This window comes from Dipodomys spectabilis, unplaced genomic scaffold (assembly GCF_019054845.1).
Source record: "Dipodomys spectabilis isolate Male_0828 unplaced genomic scaffold, ASM1905484v1 ptg000139l, whole genome shotgun sequence".
Classification (NCBI taxonomy): Eukaryota; Metazoa; Chordata; class Mammalia; order Rodentia; family Heteromyidae; genus Dipodomys; species Dipodomys spectabilis.
In genome coordinates this window covers 100,989-121,639 of record NW_024870816.1, presented here as the reverse complement: position 1 = coordinate 121,639, position 20,651 = coordinate 100,989, and the positions used below count along the sequence as shown (strand labels likewise).

The 20,651-nt window shown below is 41.6% G+C and overlaps 1 pseudogene; it reads left to right on the top strand.

Moving 5' to 3' along the window:
• Positions 1–3,027: 3,027 nt before the first annotated feature.
• On the top strand, positions 3,028–4,024 carry LOC122117050 (annotated as a pseudogene).
• The last annotated feature ends 16,627 nt before the right edge of the window (positions 4,025–20,651 follow it).

Below are 20,651 nucleotides of genomic sequence, written 5' to 3'. Positions count from 1 at the left end.
ATAAAGATCCTGTGATCATTACTCAGACCAGTTCTCCCCACATTCTGGTGGCTGTTGGTGACTGTGGGAAGAGGCTTTTTTTCTGAACAGACAATGTCCACAGAAGCACAGTGAGGTCCCTCAAAAGCTAGCAGAAGGGATGCACCTATTCCCATCCTCAGTCACTGTAAGCATGGTGGGACTCATTTTCTGAGAAGCTTTCACACTACTGCTGTGTGTAGAATACAGTCATCAAACTGGAAATGAGTTAATATTGATACTAGAGCTAACTCTCAGCATCTATTATTGCATCCCAGAAGGAGGTGATGCACAGAGATATGTGCATGTGTGTGTAAGTACACACCTGTGTGAACAGCAGTATTGGGATTTAAACTCAGAGTCTCACACTCTCACTCAGCTTTTTCACTCAAGTATAGCACTTGGTGCTATACTTCTTAGGCCAAAGTTTCACTGACTTTTTTTTTTTTTTTTGTTAATTAACTGGAAATATGAGTCTCAGAACTTTTCTGCCCAGATTTTTCTGCAAACCCTAGATCTGAGCCTTCTGAGTATCTAGAATTATAGGTGTGAGACACTTGTTGCCAGCTCCAACTACTATCCAAGGAGACACATGGCTTTATTGATACAGCAGGTTGGCCTTGGTTTATGATTAGTGGAGATTGAAGTTGGAACTCCAGCCTTTCCTAGGGCCTGAGTTGGTAATTCTAGGCATCTTGTCACCATTCATCAGACAGAATTGCCTTTAGCCTACTTGTCACAGAATTGAGAGGTAACTGCCAAGTCTCCTGGAATTCAGGGCCAATGCAAGGGATATCTGTTGGTTCTGAGTAACCAGGGCTGCCGTTTCCATGGCCTTTCAGGCTTCCAGATTTGCCTGCTAGATCACTGTGCTTCCTATGCTTCCAGCACCTTTCACTCACAAGGACTAGGGCAGGCCCAGGACTCTGCTTTGAGGTGCCATGTTTGTTTATTGGGTGAAGAATATGAATGTAAGAATCAGCAAACTCACTCAATCCAGGGCATAGAAAGCTGTTCACAGGCTTTCAGGATTTCAACTTGACCATTCTGGGGTTGACTCCCACTGCCCCTACCTTGAAGCATCCTCTTCAGAACCTAGATCAAGAGGGTCCATAAGGGGTCTGCATTGCATCTCAACACTGCCTAGCTGCTTTCCTGCTAAGCTGCTCCTCCTGCACTCCTCCTGCTATGTGTGATGAAGGGGGCCAGAAAATATATACCAAAATAATCCTGCTATAGCATGTGGGGTCAAAGTTCATAGGGCATAGAAACATTTTCTTGGGTTTTCATACTCAGGAAAATAAGTGATTATTCTCTTTTTTGATTGGTTTTGTTTTTCATTATTTCTGGATGCTGTATATGTAAACACAGACTGGTTCAAATGTGCTCTTTGAACAATGTCTTAATTTGATAAGCAGATATCTCACAATAAGTCAAATACCCAATAGCCCCATTTGTCAAAGGTCTTCTCTTCTCCAACACCTTCAAGAAGATGCAAGAAAGAAAAGAAAATATTTTTGTAACCCTTCTCTTTGATCCATGTGTGAACACAAAGTGTGGATCAAAGTGTGATAGAGCAACAGTCTTGACCAAAAAAGCTCAGGGATAGCACCTAGACCCTGAGTTCAAGCCCTTGGAACAAAACAAAAGCAAAAGAAAACAATCCACAATATGTATGGGATATATGGATATACCTGTATTATAGCATAACTATGCTGTAAAAATAAACCTATTAGAAAATTTAAATTTGTTTTCTTTTGTAGCTCAGTACCAGAAGCTCAGGCCTATAATACTACTTACTCAAGAGACACTTCTCATCAATTCACCAGGAAAAATCTGGGAGTGAAAGTGCTGCTCAAGTGGCAGAGTGCCCACCACAAAACTAAAAGCTAAAACAAAAAGCTTTAGCCCTGTATTTAAACAGAATACTGGACCAAAATATTTCTTTTGTGTCCCTGTCTACCTTCTATCTTTCTAGAGTGAACTGAATCAATACTGTTTCATTTTTACCAGAGAAAAAATTGGATCTGAAAATGGTGCTGGGAAAACTAGATATTCACCTTGAGAAGATTGAAACTCAGTTGCTATCTCTTACACCATACCACCTACACACACACACACACACACACACACACACACACACACACATTAATTCAATGTAATCAAAAGATCAGTGCTAGAGAACCTGCTATTGATTACATGTAACACTCAGATTAGCCCCTTCCAAGTCAAATCTCTGGGGCTAGGGAGTGAACTCCAGGCCAGACACACACTAGGCAATGCTCTAACATTTGAACTGTGCCTCTATCCCTTTTTTATTTAATATTTTTGAGAGGGTCTTACTACCTTGATTCAAAGTGCCATTGAATGTATAATATCCTTGCACTGTTCCCCAAAAGCACAAATTACAGCATCTGCCAACATTTCCAGTTTTTCTCATTTTTCTTCCTACCTTCCACACACATAATCTCACTTCTGAAGATACTTTTCTCAGGTATTTGTTCTGATGAAAAACTGACTACTTGCCCGGTGCTAGTGGCTCACGCCTGTAATCCTAGCTACTCAGGAGGCTGAGATCTAAGGATCACAGTTCAAAGCCAGCCCGGCAGAAAAGTCAGTGAGACTCTTATCTCAAATTAACCACTAGAATACCGGAAGTAGTGCTGTGGCTCAAGCAATAGAATGTTCGCCTTGAGCTGAAGAGCACAGGGATAGTGCCCAAGTCCAGAGTTCAAGCCCCATGACTGACAAAAAACAAACAAAAAACCTGACTACATGCAACCCAATTAATATGCAGCAATCCCTTGTATTTGATGCACTGACATTTTATAATCTAAAAAGAAAACAAAAAAATCCACTTAAAGTTCTATGAGGGCAGAGTGAGAAAGGTGAGGAGCCCTGGGATTAGACATGTGGAACTCCTGACCTAAGTGTCAGAGTAAGCACCTTCCCCACATCAGGACCTTCATGACACCAAATCTGCACCTTTGTCCTCTGTCAGTGTCCACAATGACTACCCCACTCGTATCTGCCACCATTTTCAACTTGAGAGAAGCTTTATGCAAGCTTTGGTTGACAAGATGCTCAATGACAGAGCTTCCAGAGAAGGGGCTGCTTGCTGGACAGGAAGGCAGTGGTCTCTCCTGCTGCTGAGGTGTTTCCCTTGGAGGCACTTGCCCAACACCCTGCCCAGCACCAAGTTCCACCAGAGCTAGGTCATCAGCAACCTGAAGGGTGAGCCAGTCCCAGTCTTGTACTCTAGGGACAGCAGCTTCAGAGACTGCTCTTTCTCACAGGTGCTGAGCAGCTGCTACCCAATCAGAAGCAGACCAAAGGAGGCAGGTCAACTCCAGTCGCTATAAGACCTAGCTGTTCCACCAATTTGAAGAAAACACCTATAGAGACAAGTGTCACTTCATGCACAGCATCCACAAGCTCCACAGTCTAGCCTGCCATCCCAAGTGCAAGATCTAGCTGGGTTGCACCTTCCATGTCACCAACCTTTGCCTCTATGAGCCCTGCTGCCACTTCATCCACAAAGCCAAGGAACGCAGAGCCCTGGCCAGGACCTTTCTGCAGACCTTCCCTATCTCCAGCATAGCTTTAGCTTTGCTGGATTTTCCAGTGCCAATGAGACTGCTGCCACCACTGAGCTGCTAGATAGCCCCACGTCCATCATCCCAACACCCATCCTGATTGCCGCTGACCTCCTGGGCTCACCCAACCTTCCTGATGGCACCAATAACCCCTTCACCTTCTAGAGCCAGGTATTTGTTCTTTACCTCTTTCATGGGGCTGCCTTTCATGTCTACCCCACCACCTTCCTATTCTGATTCATGTCTGAGTTCTCTCACATGTTTGATTTTCATGCCACCCCTCAGGATTCTCTCTTGGGTCAAGGCTACCTGTGCAGTGCAGCAGGAGCCATGCTGGGTCAGATTCCCGCATCTTGGACAATTCAGGAGACCTGCCCATTTTCAGCAAACTTTCCATTTCATATGACTAAAGCACCAGGGTAAGGAGGGACACCCCCAATCCATTCCTTCTACTCCCCTTCCTCCTGCACCACATCCTAGATCCAATTAATCACCAAAAAACCTGGAAGTGACCTGTATCTCAAGTGGTACAGTACTAGCTTCATGCTAAATGAAGCTCAAGGATAGCTCCTATCCTGAATTCAAGCACCAAGACCACCACAGAACATCAACAATAAAAAGATGAGTGATTTGGAAATGGAAAAAGGCCTTTAAAGTCAAGTAGATCCACTGAAATGGAAAAAAATAACCCTGTCCTAATACTAAAGGACTCAATATTGTACTTTATTTTACTTTTTATCAGTTGTGGAGCTTTAGTCATGGCCTGGGCAATGTCCCAGAACTTTTTTGCTCAAGACTAGCACTCTACTTCTTTAAGCAACAGCTACACATCTTGTTTTGGGGGTGGTTAATTAGAGTAAGAATATCACAGACTTTCTTGCTCAGGCTGGCTTTGAATTGTGATCCTCAGATCTCAGCCACCTAGAAGCTAGGATAACAAATGTGAGTCACCAGTGCCCAGCTAGGACTTAATATTTTTTTTTCCTTGACCCCCCCTCCCCTCCCCCCACACCGACGTTGTAAAGCTCGTTTTGGACATGACAACTTGTACTTCTCATTGTTGCAACAGGTCCACCTGTATCCTTAAACAACTGGTTTTTCCCCATCTCCTCCACAAGTTATACTGACATCAAATATAGTGAAAGCAGGGGTTATACTGTGGAGGAGGGACATACAAAGCAACAAAGAGATAATCTTATAAATGCGTTAGAAACACATCCATGAAAAAAACATTAAAATACATATCTAAGGGTTCATTTTCTTGACATCACATTATCTGACCTTTTCCGCTTGACTCATACATATACTAGATATTGCAAATAAGGGAAACCATGGGACCTATGTTTCTTTGGGCCTGGCTTACTTCACTTAATATAATTTTTTCCAAGTTTTTCCATTTCCTAACAAATGGGGCAATGTCATTCTTTCTGATGGAGGCATAGATAGGACTTAATATTTCTAAAAGAGGGCTGGGAAGTTGGCTCAGTGGTAGAGCACTTGCCTTGCATGCCTGAGGCCCTGGGTTCGATTCCTCAGCACCACATAAGCAAAAAGAAAAAAGCCGGAAGTGGCGCTGTGGCTCAAGTGGTAGAGCGCTAGCCTTGAGCTGAAGAGCTGAGGGACAGCGCCCAGGCCCAGAGTTCAGGCCCCACGACCGGACCCAAAAAAATAAAATATTTCTAAAAGAGCAGTACTTTTCAAATTGCCTTTGCATTCAAAATGCCCCCTTACAAGATTGTGACCTGGGTTTAAATTAATTGCAAAATTCATTCTAAAATGTGTAAGGGACTATAAGAAATCCTAAACAAACGAATTGGATACTGCAAAAACAAGAGGAAGTTAAGTAGGGGAGGATGACTCACATCTGTGATCTTTGCTACTCAGAAAGAAGAGATCTGAGGATGGTAATTCAAAACCAACCTGAGGAAGAAAAACCTTTCCAAAAATTATTTCCAAAAAAAACAACAAATATCTAAAATTGGAGCTATGGACATGAGAAAAAACTGTTCAAGTACAGTATTAACATGTACTTTTCCTTTTTCTTGTATATGTTTTTCCTTAGTTTAAAATTGCCATTGCCAAAATTTTGTTTCTCTGATATATTTATCTTTTGTGCCACCAGTGGAATTTGAACTCAGGACCTTGCTCTCTTGCTTATTTTCTGTTCAACGCTTGTACATAGAACTTTAGCTACACCTCCAGTTCCTGACTTTTACTGATTCATTGAATAAGGGTCTTTAAGATTTGTCTGCAGGTGCTGCTTTGAACCTCCATCTTTAGAATTTTAGAAGCTAGAATTAGTGAGATGGTTCATGACATCTGGCAAGTCATTTTCCATTTATGCAAGTCTTCTTTCTCCTATTTATGATGTATTTTATGTCAGTGTTCATATTTCTTATGTATCTTTTTTCCAAATTTTTTATTGTGATTGATTAATGTAATCATATAAAATTATGATTTCACAAATTTCAAAGTATTTTGGGATAGTGATGCTTAGTTAAAGTCACAAACACATTCTAACACTCATGGGACAAATTGTCTATCATGGTCCATAAAGTTTATGAGTTCTATGGGCTTTGACTATACAGTTATTTCTTCCATATTGAGTGATATTGCATAGTGTCAGCTGTTCTCTCTTTCCCACTCATTTCCTCCCTCCCATGGTTGCCTTTAAGTTGTTTGGTTTGTTTTTATCAATGTCCGGTGCAGCCGATGGGTCCCACTGTTGTATGTTTTCCCGTTTCCCTCTAGTTCTGTGCCCTCCTCCTAGTTTCCCTCCGATGTGCACATATATACCATATGTGGTCAGCGGCATGGGGTCAGTTAGTAATGATTGGACTAGATGAGTGGGGGTCTTTTGTTTCTCGAGTCTTGTTTACTTTGTTGTATTACCTTATGTTCTGGATTTAACATCCACTTATCAGGGAGACCATGTGTCATTTGTCTCTTTCCTCTTGGCTTACCTCACTCAACATGATTTCTTTAAGTTCCATCCATTTCTCTGTGAATGCCATTATTTTGTTCTTTCTAATGGCAGCATAATATTCCATTGGATATAAATACAATTTTTTGATCCATTCATCTGTAGTGAGAGCATCTGGGTTGTTTCCATATCCTGGCTATTGTGAACAGTGCTGCAATAAACATAGAGGTGCATGTGTCCTTGTATCCTGGCTCCTGTTGTTCAGGATAGATGCCTAGGAGTGGTTAGTGCATGGTGATAGGCTGGAGTCCACTTTTAGTTTTCTGCATGTGGCCACCCAGTTTTCCCAGCACCAGTAGTTGAAGAGGCTGTGCTTCTTCCACTGTATGTCTTTGGCTCCTTTGTCAATTATCAGCTGACTATAGGCATGTAGTTTTATTTCTGGATCTTCTATTCTATTCCCTTGGTCTTCAGGGGTCTGTTTCTTTTTGTTGGGGGGGGGGGGGGTCCAGTCGTGGAGCCTGAACTCTGGGCCTGGGTGCTGTCCCTCAGCTCTTCAACTCAAGGCTAGCGCTCTACCACTTGAGCCATAGCGCCACTTCCGGCTTTTTTCTTTTTGCTTATGTGGTGCTGAGGAATCAAACCCAGGGCCTCAGGCATGCAAGGCAAGTGCTCTACCACTGAGCCCTTCCCAGCCCCTCAGGGGTCTGTTTTTGTGCCAGTACCATGCTGTCTTTGTCATTATGGCTCTATAGTAGAGTTTGAAGTCTGGCATCGAGATCCCTCCCTTGTTTTCTTTTTTGCCTAGAATTATTTTGGCTATTCTAGTTCTTTTTATGTTCCATATGAATTTTTGGACTGTTTTCTGTATTTCAGCAATGTATGTCATTGGGATTTTAATAGGAATTGCATTAAATTTGTATATTAATTTTGGCTTTTTCACTACATTAAGTCTGCCTATCCAAGAACATGGAAGGTCTTTCCACTTTCTGGTGTCCTCTATAATTTCTTTCTTTAAGTTTTTATAGTTTTCATTAAATAGTTCTTTTGCATCTTTGGTTAGGCTAATTCCTAAATATTTTATTTGGGGGGAGGGTATTGTGAATGAGGCCGTTTCCTTGATTTCCCTTCCTGCTTGTACATTGTTTGTGTACAGGAAGGCAACTGATTTTTGTGGGTTGATTTTGTATCCTGCTACTTTGATGAATTAGTTTATAAGTTCTAAGAGCTTGAGGACGAAGTTTTTGGGATCATGGAGGTATAGTATCCTGTCATCTGCCCAAAGAGATAATTTAACTTCTTCCTTCCCTTTGTGGATCCCTTTAATGTCTTTTTCTTGCCTTTTTGCTCTGGCTAAGGTTTCCAGAAGTATATTGAAGAAGAGTGGAGAAAGTGGGAATCCTTGCCTGATTTTAGGAGAATTGGTTGTTTTTCCCATTAAGTATAATATTGGCTGTTGGTCTGTGGTATATGGCTTTTATTGTTTTAAGGAATGTTCCTTCTATTCCTATTTTTCCCAGAGCTTTTAACATGAATATTGTCTCTTATCAAAAGCTTTTTTTCTGCATCAATGGAGATAATCATGTGGCTCTTGACCTTGGGTCTGTTGAGATGATGGATTACATTTATTAAATTATGTAGGTTAAACCATCCATGCATCTCTGAGATGAAGCCTACTTGGTCATGATGTATGTTTTTTTTTTATATGTTTCTGGATTCTGTTGGATAGAATTTTGTTAATGATCTTTGTGTCTGTGTTAATCAAGAAGATTGGTCTGTAGTTTTTTGTTGTTGCTGTTGTTGTTGGGTCTTTGCTTGGGTTGGGGATGAGTGTGATATTGACATCGTAGAATGAGTTTTGGATAGCTCCCTCTTTTTCTAGTTCATGGAAGAGGCTGAGGAGTATGGGTGTTAGTTCCTTTTTAAAAGTCTTACAGAATTCCGTAGTGAATGCATCTTGTCCTGGGCTTTTCCTTGTTGGAAAACTTCTGATTGCTTCCTTTATCTCATTGTAAGATATTGGCTTTTTTAATTGATTGGTTCTTTGTTCAGTTTGGGTAACTTGTATTTCTCTAAAAATGCATCCATTTCTGATAGGTTTTCTTTCTTTAGAGAGTATGGATTCTGGATATAGTTCTTTAGAATTGCTTGGATGTCTTGGGTATTTGTTGTGATTTTTCCCATGGCATCCCTGATCTTGTTAATTTGGGTTTCCTCTCTTAATTAATCTTGCCAAAGGTCCATCAATTTTATGTATTTTTTTAAAAAACAGCTTTTTGTTTTATTAATTTTATTTATAATTTTCTTAATCTCTATCTCGTTAATTTCAGCTCTTAATTTGGTAATCTGGTTCTGTCTAGTAACTTTAGGTTCCACTTTTTTCATGTTTTTCTAGTAGTTTACAACATGGGATTATTTACTTAGTCCATCTCTATTTTCTTGATGTGGACACTGAGGGCAATAAATTTGCCCCCTCAGGAATGCTTTTGCTGTGTCCCACAGGTTTCTTGATGTGTATTCATTTTCATTGAATTGTGGGATCCTATGTATCTTGTTAAATATTTTCTCCCCAAACTAGGTTTTTGGTGTTATTTAGGGTGAAATTTTCTTAGATGTTTGCATGAAGCACAATGGATGTGTAATGATACTTGAATTCACTGTTGGAAGAGAGTCCCATGTACCACTACATTTACTCTGGCATTTGTCCCAATTGACAGATTATGAGCTTGAGGATCAAGGAGGAACACCTTTCTAGGATGTCTGGTCTGCTATGTCCTAGAGCTAGTGTAGGGACCCTATCACCATATAGAGGCATGGCCTGAACTTTTGCCACTGCCTATGCATTTAATAGTTGCCTCTATATTCAGTAGATTCTCTTGTACAGCTACAGGTGTTTTTCAACCCACTCAGGACCCATGTGCCTGGGTCATCAGATTATAGGAAGAAAAAATCCACAGTATATAGGATTCAAGAATTGTACAACATAAATATTGATGTTTTAATAGAGTTAGAAGAGTAAATAAAATAAACATTTTACATCAATCATGACAAAAAGTAAAATAGATATTTTCCCAGGGAGGGGAGAAGGAACCTATAACACTAGATCATCCTATAAGTTGCCTATAAGCAGAAATGCTAGGTCAGGGTAGTCAAAGGGATCTACCACCTCATTACAGGAAGGCTTTTCTTCCTGAGTTAAGGGAGGGACATATTCTAATTTTTCCATTGGAGATTGGTTTTCCTGCAGCAGATATTCTGTGAGGACAGACTCCCTTTCCTCAACTGAATCAAGCTTTCAGACATCACTTATTGGTGCTTCTGAACACAGACTGGGGAAATTTTCCTCAAACCCCATAAGTGCTGGTTTATCCTGTATGCCAAGACATGTCCTGATTTGACTCACCTGGAGCTGATCTAGGCAGACTGTGAAAGTCAAGTGAATAAATTCTGGATCTTCTTCCACTGTAGTACCTGCAGGTTCATCTGCGTCATGTGTAGGGTTCAGAACAAGTGGGACATCCACAGGACTCAAAATCTGCTTGGTCTTTTCTGCAAATGGCCTTATCTGCTCTACATTCACATTCTTTCTGGAGTCCAGTGATGACTCCAGATCTCCATCATCACCATTGGTGACATCACTGAGGGTTCTTTATTTCGAATTCAGGGAAAGCTGCTCTATGGTGATCGAAACCTGAGAATGGAAATAGGTAAAGGATTCTTAGAGTGGAGTCTATAAGTTCATGTGTAATTAAACTGCCATGAGGTTTTAATGAAGAAAGCTATTTAACTTGAGTTTGGACTGAACAGTGGTGAGAAGGTAGGGTGTTTCTAATCAGCACCGATGCCTGAATATTTTCAAAAAAGAACAGGCATTACCTGGCAGACAATATCCATAAAAGGACATTTTGTCTAGCTGGGTTGTACTAAGGGCTCCTGGCCAATCACCATCCTGAGAAGCCCATCCTTAGGGGCCTAGTTTCGATCACTACTCACAAAGTCTTGGCACCTATGCAAGGACTCCTCCTTTTTCTTGCTCTGATAAGTCATGTGTCACTCCAGCTGGTCAAGAAGGATGTGTAAGAGGAAGAGCAAGTCCAAGAGTGCAAGTTGAATATGACATAGTATATGAGTTTATTCAGGGTGTCATGGTTCCTGGGCTCATAGAAGTCATCAGGGGAAAAGTCCATCCGCAAAGTGAAGATGGAATAAAGGGTTCTGGGAGCAGATTGGTGGCAAGGTGAGAACCTGCCCTCCCCCTTCTCTGCCTCACATAGCCCCTTTCTTACAAACCCCATGCAGAGGCTGTCCATCCTCTATGCAGAGGTGCATTTATTAGGAAGTGGGAGGAGATTCCTGGGATTAGGATGCTTCTCACAACCCAGTTCTAGAAGCTGCTGCAAGACAATTCTCCAAATTTCTCACTGTGGGTTGTTTCCCCCAGGATATGATTCTCTGCACACAATATTCCCTGTCATCGATAAGAGACCACAACCACACCCACACCTGTGCCATCTGCCAACTACTAAAGTCCCAAGCCTTAACTCCCTGGTGGAAGTCATAAATAGTGTGCAAAGGAGAAATGTGTACTTTGAATCAGAAGCCTCAAAGATACCCAGTTTGCTAGGAGAGGCCTTCTCTTTGTGCCAGAGTTCACTTACTTCTTTACTTGTTCATCTTCCTCACAGTTAGGGCAGAGGGCTCTGTACCTATGGGAGGACAGGAGAACGTCACTTTAATGGCTCCTCTTTTCAGAACTAACAGGAAACCTAAGGATCTGGCTAAGTCCCAGATGGGAATGTGAAACTGAGAGACAACAACAGTGAAGTATGTCTATTCAGTCCTGTGAAAATTCTGCTAAGAGGCTTAGAGAAGTCTGTTCAAAGTAAATGTGCCAATGGTTCACCTCCAATCTTAGCTAATCAGGAGGCAGAGATCTGAGAATCACCATTTGAAGCAAGTCTGGCAGAAAAATTTGAAGACATTTATCTTCAATTGACCAGCAAAAAGGCAGAAATGACCCTGTGACTCAAATGGTAGAGTGCCAGCTGTGAGCACCAAAGGATTGGTACTTAGACCCTGAGTTCAAGTAGCAAGACATAAAAAGTAAATGGTTCAGGGGCTGGGAAGGTGGCTCAGTGGTAGAGCACTTGCCTTGCATGCATGAGGCCCTGGGTTCAATTCCTCAGCACCACATAAGCAGAAAAAAAAAGCGGGAAGTGGCACTGTGGCTCAAGTGGTAGAGCACTAGCCTTGAGCTGAAGAGCTGAGGGACAGCATCCAAGCCCAGAGTTCAGGCTAACAACCAGACCCCCCCCAAAAGTAAATGGTTCAGGACTTACAAATGGAAGGCATCACCGCTGGCTCAGAAGTCATTTAGCCACCTTTGACACCCTAGCCCTTTCTCTGATTACATTATTTCACAGGCCTCCAGGATTACTACTGAAAACTTATTTACAAATGATAAATGTGATTTCCTGGAGCCTCCGCTAGGTGAGAGTTACTGGCTCATGCCTATAATCCTGATTTGTCAGTAAGCAGATTTCTAAAGCTCCAGTAGCTTCTGAGGGAAATGAAATGTCCTGGCTGGCCAGTCCTAAGAAATTAGCCATGGTGTGTTCTTCTTTGTCTTATGCCAAGCTCTTGTGAGAAGACCCCAGTGAAACAAACAGTCTCAGATTGGAGCCAGTACTCCCAAGACTCATCCATGAGGGCTGGCTGAGCAGCCCTGGATTGAAAGAGGAGCACTCACTTTTTAAACATAATAGCCAGCACTTGCTCCATTTTCCCACAGTCTATAGTTGTATAGGAAGTTTTGAATAAAGAAGAGATCTCCTTTCTGGTGGGCAAGGACTAGGTTCATCACAAGCATCTCCAGGCTTGCCTCCACGCTCCATACTTTACAGGGTATATCCCAGGTTGGAGCCGACTCCTTTTCACACTAAGGTGGTAAAAAGAATGGATCTTTCAAACATGGAATTGGGAGCACACTTCAAATTGAGTAACTGTAATAGAGTGGATTGAAAACTACATAGAAAGAATTATTTCAATATAAACACTTAAAAGCACACAAGAAGATGGTACTAGTCTGAGTAGGATGAGATCAAATAGGTTTTCTATCATGATTACACCTCGCCTGAGTTGCTCTGTATTTCTCTTGGTTTCTACTTGGACAAAGGCCTGAGAAACTAGATTTGGTTCTTGGTACTGATCCCATGTCTGCAGCGTTGAGTGACGCACTCACACCTCTCTTGCCAGAGACCCGAGTCTCCTGACTTTTGGGGGGGGGGCGGGCTGTCGTGGGGCCTGAACTCTGGGCCTGGGAACAGTCCCTCAGCTTTTCAGCTCAAGGCTAGTGCTCTACCATTTGAGCCACAGCACCACTTCCAGCTTTTTTCTTTTGCTTATGTGGTGCTGAAGAATTGAATCCAGGGCATCACGCAGGCAAGGCAAGCACTCTACCACTGAGCCACCTTCCCAGCCCCAAGTCTCCTGACTTTTGAACACAGAATAAGAACATCTTTCTTGTTCCAGAGCCACAGGCCAAGTGAGCTGACTTGAACAAACTTTCACAGTTTGCTATCACAGTCCCATGTTCTAATCCACTGTGAGGGAGTCAAGGTCACCTCTCAGGTTCCAATAATCTAAGCTGCTTGCTCATGTAAGACCTTCCCCAAAACAAACGAGTCTGAAATCACCACTTCCACATCACAATGTACACATATGGACATAGTAAACAGCATACCTTGTTTGTCAAATCCCCTAGGTACTGGCATGCTCTCAGCTTCAAGGAGCCATTCCTAGGTCAGATCCATGCCTTACTAGTCACTATTCCTATCACCCGGCACAAATCATTTTACTTCTCAGGGCACTCTCAGCCTGCTCTGTGCTTCCTGCACATGTTTTTTTACATCTATATCTTAGGACCTTATTTTGTTTCTGTATCCTAATCTTCTGTTTGCCCTTAAGAGCAGTCATCAGCAAAATATGAAAGTACCTAGAGGTGGGAAGATCAAAGAAGGATTGGTAAACAAACATTACACACATAGATATTTTCACAGGTGTCCATTCTTGTAAGAAAAAAGACTTTTTTTATTCTGTTGTCAAATATTTTATGAAGTAGGGAAGGGGAGAAGGGAAAAGGTGCATTTGTTTTTATTGTTATGATGACTACTATTTTAAGAATACTACAGCATTTAAGGAATGTTATATATAAAGCTAGATAGAAAACTGCTATTTGGTTTTTTTTTTACAAGCTATTTGTTTATACAGTACTTGCCTCTGAAGTCTTGGCTTCTGTGTGCCATGATCTATCCTTCTCCTTCAAGAAATACAAAAATTAATTTCACAAATTGCCGAGCTGTTGTCCAATCTCTGGATGTGAATGTAAGATACAATGTTGCTTTAGAGAGAGAGAGACAGAGAGAGAGAGAGAGTGCATGCTCACACACTCACATGAATATTTTAGGCTTGTGCTCATGGTTACCTTGAGTATCTTCTGCTCAAAACTAGTGCTCTACTACCTGAGCCACAACTCCACTTCCAGCTTATTGTAATTAATTGGAGATGAGAGACTCACAGAGTTTCTTGCCCAGTCTGGATTGGAACTGAATCTTCAGTTTTCAATGTCCTGTGTAGCTGGGATTATAGGTAAGAGCCACCAGAATCTGCTGAGAGATCACGAAGGTTGCAAGTTTCAGTCCAGCTTCACAAAACACTATATCCAGCAATTGTAAATCCCTACATGATGGAATGTGATGGAATGAGGATAAATTAGGGGTATAGTATACTAGCATAACTTACATGATACCCTGGTCTCAATATCTACCATCACAAAACCAAGCAAAATGAGGCAATTTCAAAAAAATCCATCTTATAATAATTTAATTGTGAAAATAATTAAAAAGGAAAAACATTCTTATTTATAGGGGGTAGTGGATGGCAGAATAAGGAAAGGAAAATTGTATACTGCATGAAAATTATTCTCTGGTATTGTCATGGTGGATATATGTTAATGCTTTACAAAGCAGCAATAAATAAAGATATATCTACTACTTGTAATCTAACGTGTCTCTATCCCTATCCACTTCCAATCCTTTAGTGAACATTATCAATTTATGGATGTTTATGGTATATTCCAAAATAACAAGTAGAGTCATGATGTTACCAAATTACATTGGTAATCAAAGTTTTAAGAGATGAAAGTGCTATCTCTGCAGTACTATTTTTTGTTGGTGGTTGTGGTGGTCACGGAGCCTGAACTCTTGACCTGGGCCTGTCCCTCAGTTCTTCAGTTCAAGGCTAGCACTCTACCACTTGAGCCATGGCTCCACTTCCAACTTTTTTTCTGCTTATGTGGTGCTGAGGAATTGAACCTGAGGCCTCATGCATGCAAGGCAAGCACTCTAGCACTGAGCCACCTTCCCAGGCCCTGAAGGTGCTAATTATATCGAACTGATTATTATGTACTCAACAAGGACTGTATTATCATTATACACCCTAAGTATGTACAATCACTACTTCAAATTTAAGCAGAACACATCAAGGTTTTGAAGACATATGCCTGTAAAGCTATCTACTTGGCAAGTTGACATTAGTTCAAGACCAGTCTAGTTATATCTACACAAAGCTCCTTCTCATTCACCTGCTGTGTGGTGGCACACATCTGTCATCTCAGGTACATGGGAGGCTGAGAGTAGGAGGATTTTAATCCCTGGCCAGCCCAGGAAAAAGTTCCTTGTGACTCCAACAAACTACTCAGACAAAGAAAGAAGTGGTGCTGTGGCTTAAGTGATATTTCCACAAAAAATTCTCATAAATGTGTATATATATTAAAAAGGTGGGACTGTAGAGGAGGCTCAGATAATGGTAGACAGAATGGTAGACAGAAAAATCAAAGGCAAATAATTTCAAAGTACAGGTCAACTATGCATAAGCAGGACATAAAGAACCTCAATGACAGCAGTTGACCAATAGTAGATTGTGGCTCTTTAGAGGAAAAGAAAACAGCAGAGAGAATTTTTCTACCAAAATATATGTATTTCTGAATCACTATAGTGAAACTCCTTGCTGGGTGCAGGTGGCTCACGCCTGTAATCCTAGCTACTCAGGAGGTTCAGATCTGAGGATCACGGTTCAAAGCCAGCCCAAATACTTCTTCAAATAATTTGTTCCAAGCAGGAACATCTGTCAGACTCTTATCTCCAATAAACGACTAGAAAACTGGAAGTGGCGCTGTGGCTTAAGCAGTAGAGCACTTGCCATGAGCTGAAGAGCGTAGGGACAGACAGTGCCCAGGCCCAGAGTTCAAGCCCCACAACCAACCAAAAACAAAAACAAACAAACAACAACAACAAAAAAAAACGTAGTGAAACTCCTTGGTACAGTTCATACATACACAGAAATGCCAGGAAAGAAAAACAGGCTCAGATATGAAGGTGGGCACAAGTGGGAAAGGTAGGGAATTGAATCTTTTGGGAGAAGAATTATAGAGGGGCTGATGTTGATTGGGATATATTTTATATATGTGTGGAAATTTGACAGTGAAATCCTTTTGTGGCTAATGTTTGGTAATAAAAATTGAATTATTTAATCTAGCAGCAATAGCTCAATTCTAGCTACTTAGGAGGCTGAAGTTCTACAGAAACAAGTTTCAAATCCAGACAGAAAATGTTATTGGAAACACAGTCTTTAAAATAATAGGCAAAATCTAGCTTGCATATGTGTTTCTATCATAGCTGGGTCAGCTGAGAAAGCAAGGTAAGAAAGAGCAAGGCTCTGATGTCAAAAACCAGTACTTGAAGGGGAAAAGAGGTATTTTATTAGTCATAAGAATTGTCTGTATTCAGTGGATATAAGTTCACATCAAATTCATAATTTAAATTTTTTACCCAGTATTATGAGCTCTATTTTATATTGTAGATACCACTTACAAAACAAAAATGTGATGTATGTATGTATGTATCTCTCTCTATATATATTTATCTATCTATGTATCTATTTGTCTATCTATCTTCTATCTATATGACTGCCTGAGTGTCTTCTATTTTGCCAGTTCTTGAATTCAGGGCATGAACTCACATTCCTTAGGATTAGCTTGATTGCTCATGGCTGGAAAACAACTGAGCCAGGCCTCCATTCTGTCTTTTGGTTAGTTTATTACAGATGGAGTCTGTGGACTTGTTTTTAGGGTAAGAGTGGCTTCAAACAATTATTCTCCAGTTCTCAGGAGAAAACCAGCTAGGCTTATAGGCATGGGTGAATGGTGGAAGGCAAAAGGCTTTCTTTCAATGAGGTCTAGTTTGTTTATTATATTTGTCAATAATATTGTTGGTATGTTTTTTGAAAAAAGTAATTTCCTAATGCAATATCATAGTGGTGGACACTAGTCTTGAGCAGAAAGTTCAGGGAAAGACCTTGGCCCTTGGTTCAAGCCTCAGGACACACACACACACACACACACACACACACACACACACACACACACACACACACACACACACACATAGCCTAAAAGGTATAAAAACTATGCCAACTTTCTCAGGACACAAGGCTTTTTTTACATAGTTGCCAACTTTGGCTCAAATACACAGGCATCCAAAGAAAACTTGATTTTTATCTATTCTGCATTCGTGGTGATTTCTTCAAATAACCAATTCAAGGTTCTAAAACCCACAACATAAAAGATCTCATTGAGATAAACAGATGGACACACAACTGTAATCCCTTCACTCAGAAGGTTTTAGCAGGAGGATTGGAGTATGACTCAAATGTGGTTGACACACCAAGACCTAAAGTAAAACACATCAAAAATGAACACATGAATAAATAAAGTATCAGTCCCTTGAACCCCTGCCTTATCTTCTTTACTCCCTAGGTTCAGGATTATGGTGTTCACTACATCACAACCTGTTTAGTTATTTTAAGAAACAGATGGATGCTGGGCGCTGGGGGCTCACGCCTGTAATCCTAGCTACTCAGGAGGCTGAGATCTGAGGATCGCGGTTCAAAGCCAGCCCGGGCAGGAGAGACCGTGAGACTCCTATCTCCAAGAAAAACCACCAGAAAACCGGAAGTGGAGCTGTAGCTCAAGTGGTAGAGCGCTCGCCTTGAGCTGAAGAGCTGAGGGACAGCGCCCAGGCCCAGAGGTCAAGCCCCATGACCGACAAAAAAAAAAGAAAGAAAGAAAGAGACAGATGGTTTTCCCTGATGCAAAGGGTCAGAAAAGGGTAAATGGTGTTCAGAGTCCTTTGGTGGAAACAAAGTCCTTAGCACAAAATGCAGGGATGTTCTTATTGGTCTGTTCCAATGTAAACACAGCAGATGGGCTCCTAACTCCAGGCCCCTGGACAGCAATGTCTCTGTGCAATACTAGGGTGAAGGCAGTTCCAGACACTAGAGGAAGAGCTGATTCTATGTGAGGATGAAATTCAGCAGGGTCAAGCTTGCTTCTCAATACACACACCACCACTACCCTTACCACCATTACCACTACCACCACCACACGAAAGAGTCTTTAGCATTCTGGCCATCTGCCTCTCCCCAAAACTTATGCTATTATACAAGTTATTCCAAGACAAACTCATCAGTGTTGAAAGGATTGAGTTGCCACTGTTCTTTCTACACCTTCCAGTGTTTCGTGTTTCAAACTAGAAAGCTCTAAGGTGACCACATAACTGCCTAAGTTGAAATGATGTTTGCATGGAGACCTAGCTATATAATGGTGGACAAGTTGCATAACTTCAATCCTCATGTTTATTTTAATCTGCAAATGGGAATAGGGATTAGTATAGGGGCACATGCCTGTTTACCTATTTATGGACAGAAGGAGAATAGCAGTCCACCGCCAAACCAATGTGAAAGAAAATGGGAAAAAGCAAAAGGACTGGAAGCATGGCTACAGTGGTAATGTGGAGGTGCTGCCCTAACTTGTGGAGAGCCCTGAACATAATACCACTGGAATTCACCAAAGCAAATTGAAATACCTTGGAATGCCTGATAAAATGTCTGTAAGAAATAATGAAAATATAAACATGTGTCACACATCCCCTCACCCCCTAGTCCCCATATCCTATGCAGGACAGAGCTGAAAGCTCAGTAAAGACTTGGTGCTAAGGATACAGGCCAGGGATGGGCCTAGTGTGGCCAGAGTTGCTCTGACAGGTACAAGTTACCAAGCAAGAATGCATAGGCTGTCCTTCCTCACACATGTGTTCATTGCCTTCTCCAGACTATGGGATGAACATGTCTGAAAGCACACTTAAAAACATGCTATGCAGCTATGGCTTAGTGATAGAATGCTTGCCTAGCATGCATGAAAGTCTTGGTTCGATTCCCCAGTACCATATAAACAAAACAAACAAAAGAAAGCTAGAAATTGCACTCTCAATCAAGTAGTAGAATGCTAGCCTTGAGCAAAAATAGACTCAGGAACAGTGCCCAGGCCCTGAATTCAAGCCCCAGGGTTGGCAAAACAAAAAACAATAATAAAAAAAAAACTTGGTACTGCCGTGTGTCAGTGCCTCACGCCTATAATCCTAGCTACTCAGGATGCTGAAATCTGAGGATTGTGGTTCAAAGCCAGCCTGGGAAGGAAAGTCTAGGGGACACTTATCTCCAATTAGCCACCAGAAAACTGGATGTGGCACTGTGGCTCAGATGGTAAAGTGTGTGCCTTGAGCTGAAGAGCTCAGGAACAGCACCCAGGCCCTGAATTCCAGCCCCAGAACTGACAAATTAATTAACATTTTTTTCCACACATATCCTGAGCTCCCAACCCCACAGGTACTGAACATAATATGACCAAAATGCAAGCTTGAAGTGCAGTGAAGACTCAGAGGCCTGGGTAGGAACCTAGAGTCACCAAAGTTGTTCTGGTTGGCACCAACGTACCAAGCAGGAAGGGACTGGAGGTCCTTTCTCACATACACCTTCACCTCCTTCTCCAGGCCGCAGAATGAACATGAAAGTATAGATGAAAATTTGATGCAGACTTGGAGAAAGGCGAGTGACCTGGGCAAGATATGAGTTTGCGAGAGCAAGTTCTGATGGGGTCTTTCTAGACCATCCCACATTGGGCCATATACCATGAACCTCTATTAAAGATACCAAGCTTAGTACAAAATGTCATGTCAAAACCAGCTTTACAATGTGGGGGGAGGGAGGGGGGTATGATTGGGTGGGGGGGAGGGGGGAGGCTGGGAAGGGAGGTGAAGGGTAAACAAAGGAGGAGGCTGCAATGCTTGGTAAGAAATGTATGCATTTTCCTGCCCATGTAATTGTAACCCCTCTGTACAGTATGTTCTCAAATAAAATAAAATAAAATTTAAAAAAAAAATAAATAAAGATACCAAGCTTCCATACTCTCCACAATTTATCCTACAGTCAGAAGAAGACAACATGCATCAAAATCTTGATGGCCAGGCTAAGAGCTGAGGTGCTTGCCAGGCTTATGAGAGGTCATGGGACACAATACCACTGGAATTTACCAAAAAGAAATAGAAATAAATTTGAATGACTAATAAAATGTGTATCAAACCTATATGATGAAAACAAAAATCTTTTTGTGTTGGTTCTGGGGCTTGAACTCAGCCTAGGTGCTTTTCTTGAGGTTTTGTTTCCCTTTTTTGGGGGGGAAAGGAAGGGGTCGGTTGGTGATTATTGAAGAAAAAGGAATTTTCTACCTGGACTGGGTTCAAACTGCAATCTTCAGAGCTTTGCCTCTTGAGTAGCTAGGAAAGCAGATATGAACCACTAGCACCTGGCAGAAATGTTTTCCACAGATCCCCTTATGCCCTACCTCACTATCTTCTCCAAAGCAAGATTTGTTGAGGTCCAGCCAAACCATACTACATTAGGCCTTATACCCAGATCCTACACTCATAATTCCAGGCTTCTGAACCTTTTGCATTTTCTCATCACCCAGCACCTGAAGTTAAAGGAAGTCTCTGTAGAACAAGGCTTCACCATCCTGGAGCCTCTTTTATGCTGAGAGTGATCAGGAGTATGGCTGAGAACAAAAAGAAAAAGCCATCTAGAGCACACTTTCTGCTCTCACCTTCTGATACCACCGCCCAGTTTCTAATGAGACAGATCTCAGGTCAGGCCTGACACAGTGA